Source organism: Papio anubis, chromosome 6, assembly GCF_008728515.1.
Source record: "Papio anubis isolate 15944 chromosome 6, Panubis1.0, whole genome shotgun sequence".
Classification (NCBI taxonomy): Eukaryota; Metazoa; Chordata; class Mammalia; order Primates; family Cercopithecidae; genus Papio; species Papio anubis.
This window is the reverse complement of record NC_044981.1, coordinates 135,987,239-136,004,221: the sequence shown is the minus strand read 5'-3', so window position 1 is coordinate 136,004,221 and position 16,983 is coordinate 135,987,239. Positions and strand designations below refer to the sequence as shown.

Below are 16,983 nucleotides of genomic sequence, written 5' to 3'. Positions count from 1 at the left end.
TGCTTTCCTCTATTCAGGCAGTAACTAACTTCAGCATGATTTTCTTCTAAGAATCTTGAGTTAGCTGGTTTTCTTTACTTGTATTCTCATTATGTTACCTACTGTAGATTGGTGTGTTCAAATTCTAGCTCATTGTTCTGTAATGGGCTTTCATGCAATGCAGCATCTTTTTCTAGAAAGTTCTTTGTATCTAAGATTTTGGATAAAAATTAGATTCTGTCACTTAGATGCGTCTGTGGAAGATATGTAAGAAAGTGAGATGGGATCATCTTTTCACACCTTTCAGCTATTTCTACTGGCTCACAAGGTGATAGAGACATAAAACTTTTCTACCATAGCAAGCTAGTTGCAAGGGGCAACAATGATATATTTGTATTAGACCACAGCTATGAAAAGGTGGAGTTCTTGTGTTCAATAATTATAATGGCAGCTCAAACAAAAGTCCATTAAGGTAATTATTTCATATTATGTAGAGGAAAAAGTGACACGGTTTTTCATTATGTCCTATAGTTTCTAACAATCATGTTTATCATTATCATAGCAATATTTTAATCAAACTCTGTAGAAACTTTATGTTGCAAATTTAAGAACAGTAGGTAGAAGGTAAATTGATGAAACATAAGTTAATCCAAGGTAGAACTATTAAACACAGATCATCTTTGTCATTTGCATCTCTAGGCAAGCCTCAATATAAGGTTATCTATGACACTGTTTTACAAGCATTACTTTGACATTTGCAAAAGAAACTCTATCATTCTATCTCATATAACATTATTCAGATTCTCAACTACACGAGAGGAAATAGCAGTTAAATATTGATATGTTTTGGCTGTGTCCCTACCCGAAGCACATCTTGAATCGTAGCTCCCACAATCTTCATGTGTCATGGAAGGGACCCTGTGGGAGGTAGCTGAATCACGGGGATGGGTTTTTCCTGTGCTGTTCTTGTGATAGTGAATAAGTCTCACAGGATCCGATGGTTTTATAAGGGGCAGTTCCCTTGTGCACACTCTCTTGCCTGCCACTATGTAAGATGTGATTTTGCTCCTCCTTCGCCTTCTGCCATGATTGTGAGGCCTCCCCAGCCATGGAACTGTGAATCAATTAAACCTCTTTTTCTTGATAACTTACCTAGTCGTGGGTAGTCCTTATAGCAGTGTGAGCATGGACTACTACAAATATTGTTTTGCACTTCTATCTGTGTGAAAAAAGAAAATGAAAACAACTTGTATCACCAAAACCATTTCATAATAACTCCCCGTTACCTTAAGTACTAGACAAGGTAGTATCTTAATTTTCCCATTTTTTTCTGAGACTAAGCTCTATAAAAACTGAACACAATCAATTATTCAGTGCTAATATAAACAAATTAATAGAAGGTACTCAGAAAGTGACAGGAGAAATTAAGAGTGTGCTGTCATAAAAGGTAGAAGCAAAACAAAAGGCAAATCTATATAAGGGAATTGGAAATGATAACAGGTTAAGTCATTGAACAACCAACAAGGTGATTTTGGGGGTATGACGGTGGAAGCAAGCAGATTGTCTAACCCTTGAAGTCATAAGTTAACTTCGAAGCGCTGTTTGGAAAGGGTGTGGCTATCATAAATTTCAAAATTATTACATAAGTTCATTTGGTTACACATTAGGATCCATCATGCTGTGAACGCTTAAATTTCTCTAACCACTGTCCTGTCGTGCTCTTATTTTGAAGGGTTAATTTCTTCATGATCATTTAGCTCCCCACTAAAATCCTACTTCTGCAAGGTATCTCCTGAATACCTCTAAATAAAAGGATTCTATCCCTTCTTTCCTTTAATACATTGTTGCACTCTTTCTGAGGTCAACATTAGTAATAGTCTGTTGTATGCAGTTACTTAACTACAGCACTCTCTAGTCCCCTGCCTCAATGCTGATGGTAGCATTATGCATTTAGATGATTCCCTGTGAACCTTTATTGAATGAATGAAAGACCTGGTACAGTTTGCCAGAGCAGATATAGTGAGGCACATCCTAGAAAACAAAGCCCCATAATAAGAGTAAGAGAAATGAGTCTCAGCTCAGCCAGTAGCTGGCTTAGTAACTAAGGCAGTCACTAAGGCCTTTAGCACCTTGATTTCCTCATCTGTAAAGAGATCTCTAAAGCCTCATCCAATTTAAATGCTCTTGTAAAATCTGGATGCTATCATATACTGGAAAAATACCTACTTGAGTAGGCATCACCAGTACATAAGTAGGTATAGAAATAAACAATAACGTGGTAGTTAAAGGAAACCCACAGAATTATATATTTACTTCTTTAGTTTGTACACATAGAAAGGGTGCCATAAGATATTCTTTTGTATGGAACATAATTCTGAAAACAATTTTCCACTAAAAATGCTACATGAACTGTAAAACTCCTTTAACTAAAAGTGTTTCATATATCCTAAAAAGATACAGAAACCCAAAAGAGAAGACCATGTTAATGGTATGTAAACTGATGGTAGGAAAGGATTAATGGCATGCAATCTTCTTTAATGAACATTTTGTGTCATGACATAAGGAGGTGTCATTTCACCAAAGGAAAACAGAGGTTACAATCTAATTCCTCTGTTAATGGTAGCTGGTTATGATTTTTTTTGTTATAACCTGGTACCATCCCTACTGATGGTTATGATTTTTATATAAAAATTGATACATGTCCAGAAATATTTAACCAATCACAGCCTAAGAAGTTGAATCCTTCTTAAGCTTCAAAAAAAAAGAATAAGATAATAAAAGAAAATGTGGGTCGTGCATGTCTATGTGTGTGTGTGCATCTGTGTGCATGCAGGAGTGTGTGTGCATGTGCACTGGTGGCAAGGACAAAATGGAGACATCTTCCTTTGATTATAAGGCTGGTGATTTTGTTACATGATAACTTTTACTTTTTAAAATACATTGTTGACTTAAAGGAAAAAGTGTTGTGAGTTAACTACAAAAATTGTGGTGTGGCTTTGAACCACTGTGAAGTCTTTGGATGTAAAGATGACATCTCGCATTTCTTTCAGCTCATGGCACCTAGTCCAGTACCTGGCATATATTAGGTGTTCAATACATGTTTATTGAATTGGGTTTCCATTTGTGAGACCCACTCACTATTGATATATTTTTATCAGGGCAGTAATCATACGAGCAATCACAAGACCATTAAATTGACACAAGGAGTATTAATTAGAAAGAAAATTTCAACATTCACAGGCCCTATTTGGCCCTTAAATTATATGGTCCTTTATGATTACATGGGTCTTTATAATAATTATATGGGCCTTATCCCATATGGGCAGCTCTGACTGATAAGCCAAGGTAATCCTTTCCCCTTTCCAGGTTCTAGGATTCACCAACACCAAAATGGTTGCTATGCCATCCTTTTCCTTACTCACAATGCTTAGTCATTTGTGACATAGATGAGTGACTCCACTGCTGGCTCAGACAATATCCCGATCAGGTGGCTCATTCTCAGATTCGATACTAATTTCCGCAACCAATACTTGCGAATGTGAATACGTAAACCAGTCCCCTTTCCATTTAATGTAAACCTTTATTTTTATTAATTCCTTGAATTACCATATCTTTTTTCTGTATTCCCACCAACAGAATCATCTCAAGCATTTATGAGCTTTAGTCATCAAGTAAAATACTGACTCTATCATCACTCCACTCTCAAACTTTATGACCTTCAACTTTTAAGCCTATCATAATAGCAAAGATCATCTAACTCTTTGATCAACTCCTAGAGATATCTTAGAAATATCTGCCCTAGATTTAGAAATAAGTTGTGAATAGGAGTATAATCTAGAAAATGGAAGTTTGTTTAAAAGTAAAAGTGAAGAGAGAGAGAGGGGACGACAGAGAAAGAGGAGAGGAAATGAAAAAAAGAGAAAAGAGGCAGAGATAAGGAGTTTCTACAAATTCACTGAAAAATTTGGTCAAGCTGTAATTTCAGCCACTGTAAAAGCTGACCGATTTTTCATTGAAAGCTACCAGACACTCTTCTGTTTAACAACAACACATACCATGTATTCAAGAGCAAAAGTATGCCATTCATCTAGGAAGATAAAAAGCTGTTTGTCTAATTTCTTAATATGGGAAGGAATACAAATAAAGATTCTTTATCCTCCTGTTCTTTTTCTAGGACTTTCAGCTGTTTAAGCTGAAAAATGATAGTGATGATGATGGTTATGATGCATCAATGGGAATATTGCAAATATCTCTGCCAGTAAGAAAGAAATAAAGTTTTAAAAGCTGCAGAATTTCCTACCCCAACTCAAAGATAAAGCAACATTAAAAGGCAGAGATAGGTCCTTCTATGTAGGCATAGATATCCGCATACATTTACTCGGTCTACCACGAATCCCATGTGGTTTTTCACTCCTCTGAAGTCCAGATAATGAGTCAAAGTGAATGGTACAACCAGCTGACTTAATACATTCATTCCAACTGCTGATCAAGTCCAATCAAATCAAAACAACAACAACAAAAATATTAGCCAACTGAGCTCTTTAGCTGTAATGGTTGATTGAGCAAATAATATAGCCAACAGTGCCAGCCAGCCTAAGATCTCAGCCACTCATTGGCCAGTTAAAGGAAGGCAGCCTCCTGTGACTGGCTATGTAATGGCTCTTTCTTCAGCTGCTCAGTCTATCTTGGGGTAAACCCAAAACAACTGCTGAGTTGAGAGGTTTATATGTTTTAAAGAACCTGTAATAAAATATTATATTTTGCTTAGATTTAGACCAGTGTCAAATCTTATCACTCCACTGGCTGGCTGTCACTTTTGAGTTTTCTCTGAATGTTAACTCAACATCAACAATTCAAATTTTTCAGCTGGGTTCATTTGCAGCCAAAAGGATCATGTTATTAGAACATTCAAGATACAGATTAAATTGTGTATCAAGGGCTGCCTGCCATCTTAGCAGTATGGAGGCATGTATTTTCAGGGCTGTAGCTGCTGCTTGTTTTTGTGCATGAACAGGAAATATTGGTAAAAAAAAAAAATTGTGCTGTGAATGACAAGAGTAGAAATGAAAAAGTATCATTGAATGATTTTCTATAGTGATGAAGAATGAAATTTTTATCACTTTCAGCTTTGCTCTTACATCTGTTTCCTGGAAAGAAGGCATTCAGTGCCAGTAACAAGTATGCTAATTACAATTTGGGCCATAGCTTCAAAATCTTTAAGTAAATGCTGAATGCTTTAGTTCAGTCAGGAAATTTGCTAAGACACATTTCTTCTGACAGCTGCCAAGGAGAATGTCTGTTTTCAATACTTGAAAGATATACTATATTTGCACTTTTCAATAACTGCAATTTTACAGCTCCTATTGGAGTCTTGTTGAGCTCCTGACTACATTTTCAGCATTGAATGTCATAAGATAGTTCACTTAAAATAGGTTTTATTATCATTATTACTATTATTATTATTATTATTAGTGCCAACCATTCAATGTCTCCAGAGAGCATTTAGTTCAGAATCAAAAGAGCTAAATCTTTTGCTTTTTTATTCCATGTAAACTCAGTGTCATTGGATGACAACAGACCTAAATGTCCAACCTACTGGTAACCCCAGTGCTCAGGTTTAAGAGCCTAGTGGGAGTACAGCCCAGCCAGCCTCATTCATTCTGGCCATCTTCATGGGCAATAATGGTCTTCATAACCAGGTCCATTCTACCACGATCCTTATAATTTTCAGATAGTCAGAAAAATAAGCATTGCTGTACAATGATGTCTTCATTTCCTTTGCTTAAAACTGGCATAGTACTTCAATTGAAGCAACCAAGTTAGTGACAAGTAAGAAAGACTTTCCAAGTCTAAGTTTCTTGCTCATTATGCTTATTAAAAAAGTAGTATAGGCAAAAGTAGGCTTCATTTCAAAGAATCTAGCTCATTAACATATCAAAGAAGGCTTGTGTAAGTATTTTACATAAGCTTCTTTCATAGCTTGTACCTCTTCTTCCCTATGGCAATAAGGAAACCTGACTCTTGTCCATCAAGAAAAATCCAAATTTATTTACAGCTGGATGGACGTGGGCCAAGCTATGTTTTCCTTAGCATGACTTTGGGTTGTCCTTTCACTGTAGACTTGCTCAGCATATGATTTCAATATGGTTGAAATGAATGCTGACTTTCCAAAACAGGCAACAGTCTGAAAATCGTGGCAGTTTATGGGCAAATGACCTATTTTTCTGCTTGTTTAAACTGTTTAATAAAACCTCATGAGAAATACTAAAAATAGTCAATGCCTTGAGATTGTTCTTTTCACATAAAACCAATTGAATTGATCTTCTTCACAGAAGGAGAGGAAGCAAATAGATACTTAATTATCCATAATTATCAACACCACCAGCAATGCCTTTGCCATTTCTATAGTCTGCGGTATGCCAGGAATTGTAATAGATACTTAAAGTGCAATATCTCACTTAATATCCATATAAATCATGTAAGGTATATCCTCTTATTCAATTTCATAGATAAGAAAACTAAGTTAGAAAAGTAATGTTGCTTGCCTTATGCTATACAACCGAAATACGGCTGAGCTGAAATTTATATCCAGGAATGTTTAACTACAAAATGTTTTCTCTTTCCAATCACTTTTCTTGGAGCAAGAAAAATAGTAGAGGGCAGGGCAGGTTTTTCCCAGATGAATTGAGTAGCAAAAGATGTGCTTTATTATTTGATCTATCTAATCACCTGATGGCATCTGGACTTAAAATATTGATAAAATATATCACAACTGCGTAAGTCAGAAATCTTGCTTTATATGTCACATGACAGCAGAACACAAAACTCGGGAAGGTGTTTATAGATTAGAAATTCTATGAATACTTACAACTGACTTTAGATTATATCTAAGTGAACATCTGGTCCAGAACCAAAATAACAAAGAAGCTAGAGGCATTATTGTTAGAAGAAGGGACAGTAACTTAAAGAAGAATTTCAAATTTTCTCAGATTTTTGAGATAATTTTAGGCCCATTTAATGCCTGAACTACCTATAATGCCAATTATGGGGAATAATCAAGTAAATAATCAGATGTGATAGAGTTATATGCAATCAGTTGCATAATCAAGTAAATAATCAGATGTGATAGAGTTATATCATCTGATGATTTACCAGATTATCCCCCATAATTGACATAAACAGCCTATTTCCTCTTCTGAGTCATTTATTTATTTAATTACTCACTCAACACATCAACAAGTATTTCTTGAAATTACTATGTGCCATGTACAGTCCCAGGCCATGAAAAGATACAGAAAACCAAGAGTCCTTTCCCTCAAGTTCTTTCTTGTATTGAGCCAGAATCTCTTTCACTACTACTTCCAATTTGTGTACACGTTTTACCCTCAGAATTATTCAAATATGTTTTTTCAAGTAATATTACTTCAAATATCTCAAGTCACTGAATGAACGTGCCACTTTGGATGGGAGTGGGTACTTCTCCCACTGTTGCTCTATTTTTTTTTTTTTTTTACTTTCACTTTTAGACGAGTCATCATGGGAAAACTTTGTCCTTAAGAGAAAATCTTTGGATTTGGAGAATGAGAGGAGCCATAGGGACAACAATGGGGAAGGGACACCTAACTGGTTGTTTGGGCCTGGCTCTAGTTTTGCTTTAAGGGATCACAATAAAGGGCATCCCTAATGTATTTTAGTATTGTCCTGAGACTAGGAAGCAAACAGAGGTTTTGAAGAAAGTAGTAAACACGTATTCGGCTAAAATAATCCATGTCATATCTCTCCTGAGGATCTAATTGCAGACATGAGTGGCTAGATGGCATTGAAATGCACTAAAGCAAGGGATACAGTATAGACATTTCCTGATATGATGCGGCTTCCCACTCTATACCTCTCCTAATAACTATCCTTGGAGCTTGTTCTATTTGTCTGTATATGTTATATTAGTTTGGTGCAAAAAGAATTGTGGTTTTGCCATTAAAAGTAATGCTTTTAATGGCAAAACCTGCAATTACTTCTGCACATTACTTGTAATGGTAAAAACAGCAATGACTTTTGCACCAAACTAATAAAATGTGTCACCCAAAGCTCAACTCAATAGTTATTTCTCAGTATCATTTGGAAATTGCTTCTAGGATCCCTGTGGATACCAAAGTCTGTGAATGGTTAAGTCTCATATAAAACAAGGTAATATTTGTATATAACCTACACATAACCTCCCATATACTTTAAATCAGCTCTAGATTACTTGCAATACCTAATACAATGTAAATGCTATGTAACAGTTGTAATGTTATATTTTATGTGTATTCTTTATTGTTTTACATTATTTTTTTCAATTTTTTTTACAATATTTTTGATTGGGGATTGCACAGAACTTTCAGATACAGAGGGTCAACTGTATTATATTTCTAATGTGAATAGTGGAGGCAAAGCAGAATAAGTTATTATCTAATTCTAAATATATTATGTTTAACTAATATAACCAATCCTTGCATTGTTTTTTTTTAATTCGAATCAGTCTTTCACTCTTTTAGCCCTAAAAATATTATTAACCAGAATAGTCACACTTTTTCTTTAATTTATTATCCATAAAATTGATGAGCATAACATATATATTTTATTCACATCTTGACTGAATAAAAAGCCAAGAACAAAGGTATGTCATTCTAATAACCATCTACCTCCAGAGGGACAGAAATCTTATAATCAATTAGATTGGACATTCAGTTGTTTTTGTCCTACATCTGGTTAGTTTCTTCATCATATTCATAGGAAGAGATAAAAATAGATGTCTGAAATTTACTTTTACTTTTTACCACACTTTCTTATTTCATGGTTTAGAAGCCCACTCAAACAAGAAAACAAGACATCTTATTTTTAGGGAAGCCATAATAAGCTAAATGATTCTGTTTTTTCTTATGGTATTCATAAATCGTTACTAATAAATAATCACATCATTACTTATGAAGAATCCAAAATAAAGGCACTGCTGTGGTATTGGTGGAAACAGCTCTTGTTCTCTGTCTCTCTCTCTCTTTCTTTCTGAAGAATCAAAACATGACAATTTCTTACTTTCCTCTCATCTCATTCATTGCAATTCTTCAGACACCACTATATTTATCAATTTAATATTTTATTTTGTCAGCGTTCTAGAATATAACTCTACCATATCAAGTAGATTCTAGAACTCTTTGATCATCACTTTGCAATTTCTCTTACTTTGATCAGCACTGAAACTACCTTTGTCATGTAGTAGTCTATGGCCATGAAGTCAGTATCCAAATAAGAATTAAGGACTGTTGAAGTCATTCCTGCCATTTCCTTGGAATACATTGAAGTCTTACTTGCTGAATCTATCTACAGAGTTCAGGAAAAAAAGAGTCAAAGGGAGGAAGTTCAGGGAATCCAGAAGCAGCTGACCAGTTAGCAAAGGACAAACGGACTTTATGATTAAACTACATCATCTATCCCTCACTGTGTAAACCAGTGCAGCTCAGAAGTGTGGTCCATGGACCAGGAGCATCAGCATCTCATTAGAGTTTACTGGAAATACAGATTATCAAGTCTCTTCTCAGACCCACTGAATCAAAATCTCTGAAGATAGGGACCAGGAAATTGTGTTTTATCAGTTTTCCAGATGACTTATCCATGCTAAAGTTGTGATAACCACTCTTCTATGCCAGATTATATGGGAAGATGTCTCCAGGGCTAAACTCTCAGTATGGTTGTAGGGCTGTATGGGTAGAATAGAAAGGAAAGAAGGTAAACCCAATACATTTATTTTTTCAATAATGTTTACATAATGCTGTATGTTAACTCCCTCCTTTCACTTCTCAGATGTTTGGAATAGCAAATCTTCTAAGTGAGTTATGATACATTAGTGAATTAAATGCAAACCTGGATGAAAGTTGAGATGTGCTTACTCTTTGTTCAGATAAAATCCATTCTTTTGATTTACCTTCACAAAGTTCCCATTTGCTTCTCCTGAGTAATCCACTGGAACTACTTTCTTGTAATTAAATGTTAGGATCTACCAGGAGCCTGGTCCAGTAACATGTCTTTACAATGATTCGGTTCTTGATGTCATTTCTATTACAAGATCTTGCTAAAAGCTTATTCTCCACTGCACAATCATGTGCTGATTCACTGTTCACTGAAAGTTTGAGAAAAACCAGGGATATGCCTTAAGAGACAGCAAAGCATAGTAGACAGTGCATCAGCTTTAGAGTCAGACTGTGACTCATGGTTCTGCCACTTACCAGCTATGTAATCTTAAACAACTTACTAAATTTCTGAATTTCCATTTTTTTTTGTCCATTGGGTTTGTTGTGCAATACTTAATTGTTTATTTGCTTATATGTCTGTCTGTGTATGGATTTATTTACATGTGCTTATCTCACTACAAACGGCTGTTGTGGTGACTAATGAAAGAATAAATATAAAATATCCAGCCCTTTGCCTGGAGCCCAGATGTTTAATAGTAGTTAATTCCCTTTTATGTTTTCTTATTTCTTCTGCTTCTGAGAATTCTTTTTACAAAGAAGTCAAAGCACTCATCTTTGGAGCAGACTGAATGTGTGCAGTAATAAGCAACCTGACCATTACAATCCAAACATAAGAGGCTTTCCACTCTAAGCCTCTGCTATCCAATATAGTGGCCTTCTGTGGCTCTTGAGGACTTCAAATGTACCTAGTTTGAATTGAGATGTACTATATGTATAAATAAATAGTGCATTTTACAGTTAATATGAAAAATGAAAGAATGTAAAATACCACACGAATACATTTTTATGATTAGGTATACATACATATTTTGATTATGTGTTAAAATTATATTTCAGATCTACCAACATAAATAAATATATTATTCATTTTACCTGTTTCCTTTATTTTTCTAAATGTGCCTACTAGAAAATTTAAAATTGTATTTGTGGCTCTCTTTATATTACTATTGAATAGCACTGTTCTAAGTTATTGGCCTTTAGACCACATTTTCCCAGCAAGTAAGTGGTTTTTTTATTTTAACTCTTCTTGTCTACTTTAAATATAGCAATGTTGGTAGACTGGAGAAAGAAAATGTGATACATATACACTATGGAATACCATGCATCCATAAAAAAGAACAAGATTATGTCTTTTGCAGGAACATGGGTGGGGCTGGAGGCCATTATCCTTAGCAAAATAATGCAGGAATAGAAAACCACATACTGAGTGTTCACTTATAACTGGGAGTTAAATGATGAGAATACATGGATATAGAAGGGAAGAATAGACACCGGGGCTTATTGGAGGGTGGCGAGTGGGAAAAGAGAGAGGATCAGGAAAAGTAACTAATAGGTACTAGCCTTAATACCTGGGTGATGAAATAATCTGTATAACAAGCTCCCATGACACAAGTTTACTTGTATAACACTTAAAAGTTCAATTAAAATAAATAAATAAATACAGCAATATTTCAATCAATGGTCTCACATTAATAATTTATCAAATATTTATTAATAACTACAGAGAGAACAAGTCTTCAATGAACTTGCTTGCATATCGCTGTTCAAGAAATTAGAGGCATAGGCAGGGCAGATCAAATTTATGTACAGCAACTCCCTCCTCTGGTTTTTCCTAAGCGAATTGCATCCTTCATTGCCAGTTTAATAAACATTCTACATATGAGAAAGACAGTAGGGCTAGAAGTTAAAATTATACAACTGGATGGCTGTCTATTGGTAAGCTGTCATTCTTTTTACAACCAACATTATAAGCAAGTTATTTGCTTAGGTAGTACCATATTTTAAGGCATACATTATATTAAAACTATAGATAAAATAGCCTATTTTCCCTTGCTTTCTGTCCCCAAATTAGAAATGCCCTTATCTAGCATCTTTCCCCGTCTTTACCTTATTGAAACCAATATCAAGTCCTAGTTTATGCATGAAGTTTTCCCCAGTTCAGTTCAACCTCTCCGTTATTTGACATCCTATAACAGGTATTGTTTGTTATATATACATATATTACAAATAGAAAAGGCATACACATACCTGTTACATATACACATATTGCATATATGTTTTTATATATATACATATATTACAAGTAGAAAAGGCATATATATGTGATATATACATATATTACATAAATAGTTGTATATACATATGTTACAAACAGAAAAGGCATATATCTAACAGCACTTGTTACAGGGTGTATATATATACCCTTCCCTAAACATGACTCTTTTTGTTACCTAATTGGTTTTTCAATGTAGATCTTATCTACCTATCCATGCTCTTAACACCTCAAGGAGATTGCCTGTATTCCTTTGTGTACCTCACAGCCTTTGTTTAAGCAGAGTAGGTAACTTTGACTATAATGATTGATAGGAATGAAGGCAAAAAAGAGCAATATAAAAATGAATGCCTATGAATATGTGAATTACAATTACAAGGTCATTACGAACAAGAAAGATCTGTTTTGCATTTTGGCTGAAATGCGTTTTCTGCATTTCAAATTCATCAAAGCTGAAATTGAATCCATGAACTTCCTTTTTTTTAACTTGATCTTGCTTCTCTGATTCCTATTTTAGTGAGTGGTGCTACCTTCCCTTGATTCAGATATATATACCTTTGACTCACTCTCCCCTAAACTCCCTACATTTAGCCAGACTCCAGTCCTGGTGATATGCTTCAAATTCATTTTAACGATTTCAATCCTCTCTGTCAATCCCCTATCTCCATGCCTCCTGTCTTCCCCCAGCTCCCAGCCCCATCAGTGGGAAGCGTTAAAAACACAAATTTGAGCATGCCATGCTTCTGCTGAAAATCCCCATTCTTTTTCATTACTTTGGAGTAAAGTCTTAATGTTTTTACAATAACGTGGTTCATTTATAACACTTCAATGTCAACTCTCATTCCTGTTGCTCCTGACCCCAACTTTGTGTTAACATTATTTTGGTTCTCCTAATCTGCCTCTCTTTTCCCTACCTCTGGGCCTTTCCCAAGGTATTCCCTCCACAAATGCACTCATTCCCTCTTACTTGATTAGCTCCTCCCACCACCTCCAGTCAGTTGACTCTGGATTATATGTTCCAGTGACATTGCATAGGGACCTGATTATAATTCTGCTTGTCTGACTCTTCCACTGAAATGCAGGCAGAGTCAGGGTGTGCCTCTTTTGCCCTTATAGCTCTTCCTGTTAGTACTGTGTCTGTCTGGCTCATGTAGAGACTCGATCATTACTTTTTGAAGAAAGAACAAAAAATATGGTGAGGGTAAAGAAAGCAGCGAGATAAAGAAATTTATTTTATTATTCTACTTGCTTTCAAATATGTAATTTGTTAAGGTCATTATTGAACCACCATTTGGGGACATACCCTTAGGCTGTTGCTTTTTGCTGTTGATTTCATTACAGGCTTTTTCTTGCAATTAGGTTCACAATTTTAAGAAGAGGATGGTTGAATACAATAGCTAACATTCATAAGTCAAATTGGTCTTTCTAGGGACCAACACTGACCCTCTCCCAGTAAGCAACAGCACCATGCCCTTACAAATGGAGCTAATTTGTCCACTGTAAATACCTATTCATTACTTCCATTGTGACAGTCAATGGCAAGTGAAATCAATTAGTCAATCGATCCATTAAAAAGTTAATGAATGTTTGTTCTATATTCAGCACTGTGCTAAGCAAGGAACAAATACTAAATGAATATGAGTCTGGAAATCTGGAGCATAAATGTAAGAAATTCTGTCTGGGTGAAAAAAAATAAATTAAATATAAGAAGTAATCATAGAGAAATACTGCACTAAAGGGGTACTCCTGAATCCACACAACAGAGTAAATTGAGAAAGAAATGTCAATGTGGTATTTTATCAATAAATATCAAAGAACTGTCAACATCAACTAGAACTTCAAAATGAGCAGGTGAAAGATATTGACCGCCTCCCCCCCACCAAAAGGCCCAATGGAGTTAACAAGGTAGACGTTTACTCACCAAAATCTCTCAGTCAGTAAAGCTACAGTCATGAACGTCTGCTCTTTTCTCCCTGTTTATATGAACAGTAGAATGCCAAATATAGGGCATTCAGCAATCACTGACTCAAGCCCTCGTTCTCAGCCAAAAAGTCTCCCTGCGTGGGAGCAGCAGCCAAGGTGTTTTGGTCAGGCACTGTGAAATTGCCTTGGCTGACTAGGCTTTATGTTATTCCAGCAAGGAAATAATACTCTGTCTTGCTGCTGCATCACATGTGCCAGAGGAAGAAATGGTATCGAGGATTCCAAAGCATCCTATCTCATGTCATGCTCAAACTTTCAAACAGTACATGCTAAAGAGGTATAAATGCTTTGGGCCACTTTCTTTTTCTAACCAATAAAAGACAGTATTTGTCAAACTGTTCAAAGAAAACATGGCAGCTTATATAATTGGTTTAAGTAAGTAAAAAAATCCCTTGGATGAGGAACAATTTTACTCCGTAAACACTGAGCTTACATAGAAGCCACAGATAAGTCTACTACCTGCATGGATTGCTGATGATAGGGGCTGGAGTGTAGTGGGATGATGCTATAATGAACAAAGATAGAAAGAAAGGGGCAAGGTTAGGAATATGTCCTAATAATACACTATGTTGGTTCAGTCATTAAAGTTGTTTCTTAATAGGGTGAAACATTTCAAATACCTTATTTTCTTCTTTTGATGTGCAAAGTATGAAACTAATCAGAAAAAAAAAACCCAACTTTGTAACTAGATAAGGTCACTCTTTGCAATTAAGCTTAATGATACAGAGGAGCATGGTAGAACAATAGAGTAAATCTACAGTTCGTTTTGCGTCTTGGCTTTACTAGTTTTCAATCTTAGACAAACGATTTATTTACTTTCATTATTTCTTTCACTCCCATTTCTCTTTATCAGTGTTTCTCTCAAGGTACATTTTTTAAACAATATTTAAATATTTTTATGTCTCCTACATTACCAAGTACAGAGTATTGCACAGAGTAGGTGTTCAATGTTTCTGTGAAAAGCAACCAAGTCTCTATCTCAGTTTAAAATGTCATGGCTCAACTGTAAATGGCCATGCTAATAACACAGATTCTTTAATTTGCAATAGAAATTCCAGGTTCTAGAAACTAAAATGCTTCCTTTAGAGAAGTATCTCAACAAAATTTGTTGGTGCTTATAAAATAGTATTTTTGAAATTTAGCTTTTTTTCTTATTGTTTGATTAAAACCAATAATAATGTCATTTAATATTAAGAAATCACTAGAACAATATTAAACTCTTGATAACATTATCACGTATTAGTCCATCATTGCTATAATTATATATTTCAACTTTAATATAGTACTTATGTAAGTCCAATTAAGTATTAATTTGGCTTAGGATTTTGAACCTCATTCTTGCATTGCCAAGAGTGATAACAGAGGCAGGAGAGAAGTGCATCAATGAAAGTCAGAGAATACAAAGCCCCATTGCAAGAGGCTTAATTTCATTACATACGTTGCCTTGCAGACTTGCAGGGAGGCAAAAAAAAAAAAAAAATGTGTGTATGTGTGTGTACATATTTTTTAAATAATGCTTTATATACAAACATCTTCCTTAATTTACTAGGACTTCTACTATTACTTTTATTTACCTTCCCAGTAAATCCTCAAGATAGAATTATTAATACCTCCATTTTACAAAAGACTAGGAAACAGAAAGATTAATTTATTTACTTAACGTCAAAGTGAATGCCAGCCTTGGTATTAGAAGCTATCATCACCTGATTCACACAGTCTTTGAATCTTTCTACTATTCTATTTTGACGTAAGAAAAAATGTACCATGTGCCAGTGCACATTTCTACATTTCAGTAGCAAAAATACACCCCTCACCCCATGTGACCAGCAGCCGCAGCCACAGCAGCAGCACAAGTAGTGGCTGTAATAAATTGAGCCATATTAAAATGGTTTAAATCCCTCATTAGATTTTGTAAGAGTGAATTGACTTTTTGAAGAGCTCTGGTGTTTTTTGGGGTCAAATTGTAAGGAATGCCTTTTTCCTTTTCAAACCTACTAAAGACGTTCTATTGCTTTAGAAGAGTTGAAGAATGCCAAGGACTTAAATTCTGATCAGAGTAGATATGAGGTGGCCTTAAAAATGAACAAACAAAACATACCTTTCACATAGCATATGCTTAATGCATGCTGATTTCATAAATGAAGTCTCTAAAAAATGTATTTCTACCATCAGCTGGGATTGTAGGCAAATCCCTGTTTCCCTCCTACTTAAAATTTGCTGTTTCAAAAACAGCTTTTCTGAAAGTGAAGAAATTAAAGCATTGGGCAGATTTCCATGACCACAGCTGCTAATAGTAACTACCCCTTTTCTTAACTCATCAAGCATTTTCAGTCTATACTACTATACCTATATTTCAGTCTATACCTATACTACTGTTTCGCATAGGTATCTTGGAATAGATTTTTCTGTGTATGTATATCTCCCAATATAATTTTACTTTTTGAGGGTAGGTTGACACAACAAAATATGAATAATCTATGAGGTGTACTTTCCTTTTGACAAATGTCGGCTGAGTGATAGCACATTTTGTTAATGATGCTTTTCTCACAGCATAGTTCTTAGACCACCTGAATGAGGAGCACCTCGGGTGTTTGTTAAAAATGTAGCCTCTAAGACCTTGCACCAAACTTCTGCATCAGGCTCTCTGTGGATAAGGCCTAGGAATGAGTCTCATGCACACCTGGGTCTGAACATCAGTGAACTAGAGGATAACAGTGGGGGCACAAGAAGTTACAAATGCAGACACAAAAGAAGGTGTAAGGTTAGGGCAGGCTAAGTAAAAGCAATGCACCAAAACCAAAATGCTCATCTCTAAACTTTGCCTGACCACTTCTCAATTTCCTGCTCTGCAGGTTCATAGCCCAAGTCATTTCTCACCAAAGATTATTAACTTTCCTTATGTGATGAGATTTTACTAGAAATGTGAATCGTTTTGCCAGAAACATCACCAGTGGATTCTAAAGA

At 35.3% G+C, this 16,983-nt stretch overlaps 1 long non-coding RNA gene across 1 annotated transcript in view; it reads right to left on the bottom strand.

Moving 5' to 3' along the window:
* Positions 1 to 15,487, bottom strand: part of LOC103884049 — a 40,566-nt gene extending 25,079 nt beyond the window's left edge. The window contains exons 1-2 of the long non-coding RNA XR_004184410.1: positions 13,958 to 15,487; positions 1,132 to 1,198 (exon numbers count right to left, since the gene is read on the bottom strand). This is a non-coding gene — a long non-coding RNA (uncharacterized LOC103884049). The remainder of the gene's footprint in view (positions 1 to 1,131; positions 1,199 to 13,957) is intronic.
* Positions 15,488 to 16,983: the final 1,496 nt, after the last annotated feature.